The sequence below is a fragment of the Pinus tabuliformis genome, chromosome X (genome assembly GCF_031772625.1).
Source record: "Pinus tabuliformis cultivar Carrire ecotype Pingquan chromosome X, CPIR1, whole genome shotgun sequence".
Lineage (NCBI taxonomy): Eukaryota > Viridiplantae > Streptophyta > Pinopsida > Pinales > Pinaceae > Pinus > Pinus tabuliformis.
In genome coordinates, this window is record NC_142308.1 from 178,057,202 (window position 1) to 178,068,015 (window position 10,814).

The following is a 10,814-nucleotide window of genomic DNA, read 5'->3' on the forward strand; positions in this document are numbered from 1 at the left end:
AATCTCCATGCCCAAAATCTGTCTTGCTGCTCCTAGATCTTTCATATCAAATGTCCTTGCCATCTGAGTCTTTAACTTGTTGATTTCTTCAACGCTTTTGCTTGATAAAAGTATATCGTCAACATACAACACTAAGGTAATGAACATGCCATTACTTAATTGCTTAAAGTAAACACAGTGATCATATTCACTTCTTATATATTTTTGACTCAACATGAAAGAATCAAATTTCTTGTACCACTGTCGAGGCGACTGCTTCAGACCATACAATGATTTCTTGAGCCTGCAAACAAATTTCTTATTGCAATGCTGAACAAACCCTTCAAGTTGTTCCATATAAATTTCCTCATCTAAATCTCCATGTAAAAAAACAGTCTTAACATCTAGTTGCTGCAATTCTAAATCAAGCAAAGCGACTAATGCTAACACAATGCGAATTGAAACTATTTTAACAACTGGTGAAAATATCTCATGAAAGTGAATGCCTGCTTTCTAAGAAAACCCTTTTGCAACCAGCCTTGATTTGTATCTGTCCTCCGTATCATTCACACCCCGTTTTACCTTGAAAACCCATTTACATCCCACAGTTTTCCTGCCTTTTGGAAGTTCAACCAGATCCCATGTGCCATTCTTACCTAAGGCCATCATTTCGTCCTTCATAGCTACTTTCCATTTGTCACTTTTCAAACCTTCTATAGCTTCCTGATAGCACAGAGGTTCATCGTCATTAGCGGCATAGAAAATTTTAGGGGCGAATGTTCGCCCTTTGGCGAAATTAAGGGGTTTTAAATTTTTAGTGGGCGAATATTTTGTATCATAGTACATTTTTACAAATCACCTCAAATAGCCCTCCTTATTTTAAGGGAGAGGGTAAGAAAGGTAAATTTAGCCCTTGAAATTAGGAGTTACAACCTTCCATTCGTCCATTTTCAAGAATAGGTTTTATTTAAGTGAATCCATTCGCCCATTTTCAAGAATAGGTTTTATTTAAGTGAATCCTATGGGCCAAAGGCCCAAATACCATATTTATAAAAGAGGTATGGTAAATTAATAAAAATATAAATAAACGAGAGGTATGGTAGATAAATAAAACATTTTTTATAGGTTTTATTTAAGTGAATCTTATGGGCCAAATACCATATTTGTAAAAGAGGTATGGTAAATTAATAAAAATATAAATAAACAAGAGGTATGGTAAACAAATAAAACATTTTTTTATATTTACTCCATAAGTCACCTTATATTTATGAACACTCAAAAAATGCATTATATTTAGGTGAAACCTATGGGAAAAATACTATGGGACAAATACCATGGACTAGATTGTTATTAATACCATGCAAAAAGACATTATTAACCCTAATATTAGTATTAATAAAAATTAAAATTGGCACATAGTATTGACCCATGGTATTCGCCAAAATGGCACATGGTATTGACCCATGGTATTCACCTGGAATGTAGCCTATTTAAATGGGGGAATTAAACGAGCATAGATCCATCTTTACTCTGGATCTACTAACCCCCGAGAGGTATCAAATATCGTGATATGCAAACTAGCATAGAGTGAAAAAATATTTGATCCGATCAAGAATAAAAATGGATGTTGTAATTTAATGTATGTTAAACATTTTAGATTGGTTAAAATAAAAAATAAAATAAAAATCAACTATTAATTTGATTAATTTTTATAAATTACTAATAGTAATTTTTAAGCTCCAGGTTTATGATAACTCATGGTATTGACCCATGGTAATACCATGGTATTCATGTGAGCATAGACTATTTAAAGGAGAAATTCTATCATCTTAGATCCATCTTAATTTTGGGTCTAACAAGTGCTCAGAGGGATAAACAGATTTCATGCCCCTAAGAGTGGTAGATGTGGAGTTAAGATGGACCTAGGTTGGTTTTTATGATAATGAAGATATTAAATAGACTTAGGAAATTATATTGTAAAAACATCTTAAGGTGAAGGGTTAAAGCATAAACATTGGACAAGTATATTTGTATACTTCTGTTTTAAACTAAAACAAATCCAGGGCTAAAAGGAATGGATTGATTGCACTAGTCTTCCTTCTATAACTTTCCAACATATGCTGGAGTAAACAGATTGTAATTTGGGTAAATGGATTGATTGCACTAGTCTTCCTTCTATAACTTTCCAACATATGCTGGAGTAAACAGATTGTAATTTGGGTAATTTTTCTAATTGCAAACAGGAACATATATGTTATGTTGGAGTAAACAGATTGTAATTTGGGTAAATGGATTGATTACACTAGTCTTCCTTCTATAACTTTCCAACATATGCTGGAGTAAATAGATTGTAATTTGGGTAATTTTTCTAATTGCAAACAGGAACATACTTGTGTATTGGCAGGGTGGTTATGAGGTCCCTAGAAGTGATGAATTTGATTTTTTCTTGGTTTTATATATAGTATTAGGTTTTTTCTCATGCTTTCTATGAATGGCACGGGTGAATTTTATCCTACACCTACTAGGTTATCGATATGTAATTTCGGTAATTTTGATTTCAAAAGATATTTTAAAGAAATGCAATTATTTCATTTGTGTATTCAATAAACACAATATTTTATAATTGAGTAAAATATTTGCCATGCCTGGTGAGAGATTCGCCAAAAAATTATATATACATATCATATTATTGATAAAATCGCCTTCCATTTTTCCTATATACCATGGAGATTCGCCCATTTATTATACATGCAAATTTAAGGGGGGTTCTTAAAATTTTCCCTGATTAGCGGTAAATGCAACTGAAGTAACATAATCATCATACCTTTTCGGAGGGCGTTTGATTCTTGTAGACCTCCTTAAGGATGTTTCTGGTGCTTCCGCAATTGGCTGACTACCATCTGTAGGAACTTCTTCATGATCACCATCTGAGACCTGTTCATGACCTACATCTGAACCTGTTCATAATCTGATTCTGAAACCTGTTGATGACTAGAATCTGAACTATTGTCATCATGACTATCATTAGAAGTGTTGTCAAACTGAATGTGCTGAAAATCAGATACATCATCCTGTTTCAATTTATTATCTACATCTAACTATACAAGAGAGGATTCATCAAACTTTACATCTCTGTTGATGATGATTTTTCGGGTAGTAGGATCCCACAATCTAAATCCCTTTGTTCCATCACCATACCCAACAAAGATATACCTTTTTGATTTTGGATCTAATTTAGTTCGCTGATGTTTAGGTACTAGAGCATATGCATCACAACCAAACACTCTGAGTTTAGAATAATCACAAGGGTGAACTTTCCATACCTCTTGAGGAATCTTGCAACGTATCACTGTTGATGGTGACCGATTTATCACATAACAAGCTGTAGCCACCGCTTCTGTCCACAACTCCTTCTGCAAACTAGCATTACTCAACATACTCCTTGCTCTCTCCAAAAGAGTCATATTCATGCATTCATCAACTCCATTTTGCTGAGGAGTATAAACAGTAGTCTTATGTCTCTCGATCCCTGCATCCTTGCAATAGTTTTCAATCTCCTTGGAGGTAAACTCACCACCATTGTCAGTTCTTAAACATTTTATAGTTCTACTAGTGATGTTTTCTACCAATGCTCTAAACTGCTTGAAAACTGTGAAAACATCAGACTTCCTTTTCAACATGTAGACCCACACTTTCCTAGAAAAGTCATCAATAAATGATACAAAATATGACGAGCCACCATACAAGGTTGTAGGTGTTGGACCCCAAACATCTGAATGGATATAATCAAGTATTCCTTTACTAGTATGTTTGCATGTTTTAAACTTTTGCTTACAATGTTTGCCAAACAGACAATGTTTACAGAAATCTAACTTTCCAGACCTTAGATTAGGAAATAACTTGCGATCAGCCAAAATCTTTAACCCTCTTTCGCTCATATGGCCCAACCTTTGATGCCATAGACGAATGGAACTACTGTCATGTTCAAACACCGTAGACACATGAACTGACCCTGTTCTTCCTTCTAACTCAAACAAATTTCCTACTTTCTTAGCTTTCATTACTAGTAAAATACCTTTGTAAATTTTCATTACTCCACCTTGAATGACAATTTTATATCCATTTGTGTCAAGTGCTCCTAGTGAAATTAGATTTTTCCTTAAATCTGGTACATGTCTTACATCAGTTAACATTTTGGTTGTCCCATCAAACATTTGTAGCTGTATACTCCCTATTCCCACAATATTAGACGTGACATCATTACCCATGTACACGACTCCATCATTAACTGATCTATACGTCTTAAACCATTCTCTATGAATACACATGTGGTTTGATGCACCAGAATCTAACAACCAATGTTGATCATGATTTGACAAATTAACTGATAAGACTTCGTCGCTCATACCTGAACCAGATGCCGAACCTGTATCGGTCGTGTTTGCTTCCTTCTTCTCTGTCGATGAAGCTTCTTTAGAAGTTTGTTGTCGCTTCTAGCAATCCTTCTTCAAGTGCCCCGATTTGCCACAAAACCAACACTTTACTTTACTCTTCTTTCCTTTCGACTTTGAACGCGAATCATTGTGCTTACCAGAGCGTCTTTCTCTAGAACGACCTCTAGCCATCATTGCCTCTGATGTAGAGGTGTCAGCATTCGACTGCTTCCTGGTCTCCTCAGACAACAAAGCTCCGACGACATCATCAAAATCAATGGTTTCGGATGAACTAAGACTTATAGAAGTAAAAAAATGATCCCACGACTTGGGCAATGAGCACAATAAAGTTATGGCTTTATCCTCAGATTCAAATTTTACTTCTATGCTTTTTAATTGCACCAGTAGAGTATTAAAAACATTCAAATGATCAGTAATCGAAGTACCTTCCTTCATTCGCAAACTGTATAGCTGCCGCTTCAGGAGAATATGATTTGTCAAGGATTTTGTCATATACAGCTTCTCCAACTTCGTCCACAAACTAGCAGCAGTTTTATCTGATACGATGTTAAACAAAACATCATCAGCCAAACATAGTCGAATACCGCTCAAGGCTCTTCCATCCAATTCATTCCATTCATCATCTGTCACGGGGTAAGGCAGTTTGGATCTTCCCGACAGCACCTTTGCCACGCCTTGTTTTACCAGGAGATCATGCACCTTTACCTTTCAGATCTCGAAGTTATTTTTGCCGTTAAAATTCTCGATTTCAAACCGAGCACTCTGAGTTTTCGCCATCTCGTTTAAAACAAACAATCTCCAAATCCAACTTTTAAATAAAAGAATTTAATATATACAAACCGCCTATGCCTTATATTACACTGCCTTTGCTTAAAAAAAAAAAGAAAAAAATTCTGTGCGAATTACAATAAAAAACCCAAAAAACAATTGCAATTTTTTACCAATGCAATCGTTGGCGCGTTGGCGCTCTCGTAACTCCAGAAAGACAGCGCCGGTAGCAAAAACGCTTAGAGTGACAAAAATGGCGCGACTAAACCTATCGAATCCGCGCTGATCTGAAAATTGGCGCGCTGACGCACTTAATACAGCCTTATCCGCGCCTTTTCAGTATTTTGGCGCGACTTTTTTAACATAACCCGCGCCGATTGCAGAAAACTAAAAAAAAAAGCTCCATGGCATACGCACTTAGTTGAACAACGTGAACATCATTGGCTGGCTCCATGGCATACGCACTGATGGTAGCTATACGAACAGAAAATATTCACGTCGCGGCATGCCAAACCCTCAAATTATTTAACTATATGATACGACTATCATCCAAAGTTAAATCAGATCTTAGATGACGCGGGTTTATTTACCATACAATATATTATATTGTATATATGATATGCCACGTGTTGATTTACCAAAAAAAAAGGAATGATGCCAAGGCGGTGGATCAGAGTCACAACGGTGGATCATGCCAGCATTGCTGGCACTCTAACACCAGCACAACCACGCCATTTTTCATACACAGCCACAGTGCTATGATCATACGCGCAGCTCCTCCAGCAACGTGCCACGCCTGTTTCAATGCCGCCTGGTCCAACAGGCCACTCCTCCGCTGCGCCACTCCTCCAACACGCTCTGATACCACTTGTTAGAGCCAACGGTGCGCAGCTAAACAAAAGGCAACAACAACAAATAAAACCATACACAAATGACACACTGAGTTAACGTGGTTCACCCAACCAATCTGGGCTACATCCACCAAACATAGGCATCAGAAATCTTTATTATCAAACAGGAGATTACAAGATTAACAATTTCCTCACAAACTCTCACCTCCTCCTCCCAATCCGTATGGAAACCTGTTTTATAGCTAAGAGGATCTAACTGCCTCATAAATCCTCTTACAACAAATATAGGATGCATTAACTCTCTCCCAACAAAATAGAGCTAATATAGCAACACAATTTGATTTTTGTCACCTACTGAGATTTTTGCCTATTTTATTAAAACCGAAAATCTCAACAGAGAGATTTTGTACTGAATTTTTATAATATCGGGTTAAATACTTTTTGCAGATGATTTAAAAGACATCAAGAGTGTACATCATAAAAAGGAAAAAGGGTAATAGTCATCTTTAATGCCACCTCCCTCTCGTTGATGTCCTCATATTTACTTATTTCATTACAGAATACACATGGATTAAGGATCTTCACTTACATAAAATATTTTTACACGAGTGACCTAAAGGAATGGCTCCCAAACACGTGAAAGCCTTTACAATGTATTTTATCCTTTCTCACGTTTCGTATGTTTTCTGAGGATTGTTAATGTTAACTAGTATCTCAAACATCAAATGCTTCACTATCAGAAATTTCTAATTATTAATTATTTATCCATTTTATTTTTTTATCTCTTGTTTTGCTTACCGGAGCCTCAAGTTTTGATTTAGAATGATATTACTGACTCACTCCACTGATATCTGTGAAGCCCTCTAGAAAATCCCTCTTTCAGATCTTCTTGTGGGCCTTTTGGCATTTCAGGGCCAAAATTTTATTTACATTTATTTTTATGTTTAAAAATTTGTAGGATGGGACTTACTTTTTATTTATGTTTAAATTAGATAACAAGTAAAAAACTATTACGTCTTGTAAGGCCCTTGTTATGTTTAGAGTAGTAAGTCATGGTGAACTAGACCAAATGTTGACCTCAAAGCAGGTGGGGTGATAACTAGATTGCTAAATCCCACTCATAAGTGAAGAGAGCTAGAAGTTAGTAATCTCAATTCTTGAAGAAAAAAGACATCAGATCTTAGGTGTTAGATGATGTTATATAATAAGGAGTGTTGTATGATGTTATCTAATAAGGAATCTTCTTTTCTGCTCACATTGTAGGATATGAGGATTGAAAATATGTTATTGGTTCATAAGCCCTACTCATTCCTCTTTAAAATTATATTAGAAACTCATTCCTCTTTAAAATTATATTAAAATCAACTATGGTCAATATTGTTGTGACACCTTAGATCTACAAAGCTCTTTTTGTTGCTTTTATTATAATTGTTCTAAATTGGGACACGATTTTCTTGTTTGGATAAATGACTTCAGATTTTGTTTCTAGAGTTTCCTTTAGTTTAGCATTATTTGCTCTTTATTTTCCATGCTTCGGTATTCCAACCCTCTCCAACACTTGGAGTTTTATCTTTGTTCTGATTCACGGACACAAAGTTAGATGCACCTTCTTTGATATTTGAAACCTTTGATGTGAGAGTTAAGAATGAACTCCAAAAATGATTATGTTTAGAGTAGTAAGCCATGGTGAACCAGACCAAATGTTGAACCTGTTCATTCCACAAAGCAGGTGGAGTGATAACCAGATTGCTAAATCCCACCCATAAGTGAACAGAGCTAGAAGGCAGGTGGGGTGATAACCAGATTGCTAAATCCCACCCATAAGTGAACAGAGCTAGAAGTTAGTAACCTCAGTTCTTGAAGAAAAAAGACATCAGATCTTAGGTGTTGGATGATGTTATCTAATAAGGAATCTTTTGCCTTTCCCATGGTTTCTGCTCACATTGTAGGATATGAGGATTGGAAATATGTTATTGGTTCATAAGACCTACTCATTCCTCTTTAAAATTACATTAGAATCAAGTATGGTTAATATTGTTGTGACACCTTAGATCTCCAGAGCTCTTTTTGTTGCTTTTATTATAATTGTTCTAAATTGGGACATGATTTTCTCGTTTGGATAAATGACTTCAGATTTTGTTTCTAGAGTTTCCTTTAGTTTAGCATTATTTTCTTTTTATTTCGCTATTCCAACCCTCTGCAACACTTGGACTCTTATCTTTGTTCCGATTCATTATGTTGTGTATGTGTTTATGATAAAGTGTAATTTTTAATTTTTTCATTAGTCGATTTGAATTTCATTCTCCTCACTAAACTTTTTTTGGGTAGGCAAGTTATCCTTTGTATGTCTTTCATGAAGTAATATTCAATATTTAATTTATATTCTTAGTTAGCATTTTCAGTGTTTTATTATTTCTATTAAATTAGATTAAATTTTATTTGGTAAAGGAATTAAAATTATTAAGTTTATAGTGTTGGTTTCAAGCACATGGTATTAGTGATACCTGTTATTGAGTTCATGGACTAAATGTAATAAAGCCTTTAAATAGGCTTGAGATATTTCATTATAATGTGCTTGGAGGTGAACAATAAAAGCTCCATGTTTTTTTGAGGAGAATAATGAAAGCTCACTTAACAGGATTTGATTGAAGGTATTAATATTAAAGGTATATCATTGCAGGTTGTTGTCAGTAAATGAAAATTAACAATTTATGCATGGCATCACATAACATATCACATTTTTTTAATCTATGTTATTCTTCCATATGCTACTACTTACGACTTTTCTATAGATTTAAATATCCCATTTACTACACCTACACATACATCCCTGAAACTGTGAAAATCTATCTACTTGGATGTTGTTTTTAACATTAATCTTGACATTTCACTTTGTTGAAAATGTGTTTGTAAAGTGTCATAAGGATTATGTGTTGAAGACTTTGGTGAATACAAGATGCTTTCAATTGAGCTTCTAACTATAGTGTTTCTAATGCTTTTAATGTGAAGCTTTCAGTTCCATTTTTCCTTCAATTTAGCTATTGGTGGCACCATGGAAGCAATGTGCCCCTATACCACAAGAGAACACACACTTGTATTGGTTTCTGCAATTGGTAGATATATACTAGAGACATTATGAAGAATCAAACATTATCAGTGAACACATTTATGAAAAAAGAAGATATTGATGAGATTTCTCAAACTACCATCCTTCCTAACTCTTTTAGCTCAATTATGCAAAGTTTAAATTTCAAAGTTTTTGTAAGAAATACAGTAAATAAAACAAAATTGCATAAAATTTTTACTTCTTTCTTCTATATTACTCTTTCCTATGCTATGCCTTATAGCATTTTCTTGCAACATGTGGTGCAATTGCTAGTTTTAACATTTTCAAAATATGATTCATGAATCACATAAAAATTAATAACCTTATATTTTCTATGTAATTTCTCCAAAAAATCTATCAGTATTATTTCCAAAATATTTAATATTCATTTTAAATAATATAAATTATACTTTAAAAAAATAATATAAAATTATTAAAAAATTCAAAATATTAAACTACACCATTTCTATCAACATATAAAACAATCCCCAAAATAATACACCGTACGCACAAATAAAGGGATACCGGAGTTCCCAAGTTTGGCGATGACCAGTTGCCAAATATGGTATACAAACAACAGGTACAATTCCTTTAGGCTCACAAGAAAATATTAAATCCACTCTCGTGTTGTTTTTCTCTATATATTATTATATAATAATAAATAAAGGTGAACAATTAGTTAAGTTTTTTATTATTCTTTATATTATATTAATATATTATATTTTTTATCGATAAAAATATATTATATTTTTATCAATAAAAATAAATTTAAAGTCAAAATGATAAAAAAAACATAATAATTTTTTTAAAAGATTTTCGCTTTTGGAAGTTCTTTTGTAGAAAAATATTTTTTATAATGTGGTTTAATAGCATACACTTTTCCATATCCCCTAGCATATTGTTCAACTCTTCAATGGATTTACCATTGTAGTTAAAATGATAAAATACATAATAATTTTTTTTTAAAGATTTTTGTTTATGGAAGTTTTTTTTAGAAGTATTTTTTATAGTATAATTTAATAGCACACAATTCTCTATATCCCCTAACATACTGTTTAACTCTTCAATGGATTTACCATTGTAGAAAGGAAAAATTTAAAATGTTTATATGATTTGGGAAGAGTTGATTATGATGTGAACATGGAGGATTTAATTATGGTGGGGTAGCATAAGGGGATCGATTTTCCAATTTGGTTTATAGAAAATTGTAAGATTTGAATGTTGGAGAAAGATCTGTATCTTGGCTATGGAGCCACTCAAGATGTAACGTTTGAATGAGATAACACTGATTAAGAATTTAAATCAATTTATTGTAATGGTGTGCTATGTGCATTAACCTATTAACTTGATCTATGATTACCGACCAATTAAGAAATATAAAAATAATGACCTGCTAGATGGAGATTTGAGAAAATAAAGCCATGTAATGTCATGCTACAAATCTCTCCTCAAAGTAAGGAAGAAAAAACAACAAAAAAGATAACCACCTAGGCTTAACTTCCATGTGCATGAAAGCGCTAAAGCTCAAAGCAACCAACAAGGGTGCTTAAGTAAAGCAACACATGCAAGTGGGGAGACATAAGAAAAGTGCATGCATAACCAATACCCTCTTCATAATCACAACTTAGGTGAGTATCTAGTGATAAGCAACCAACT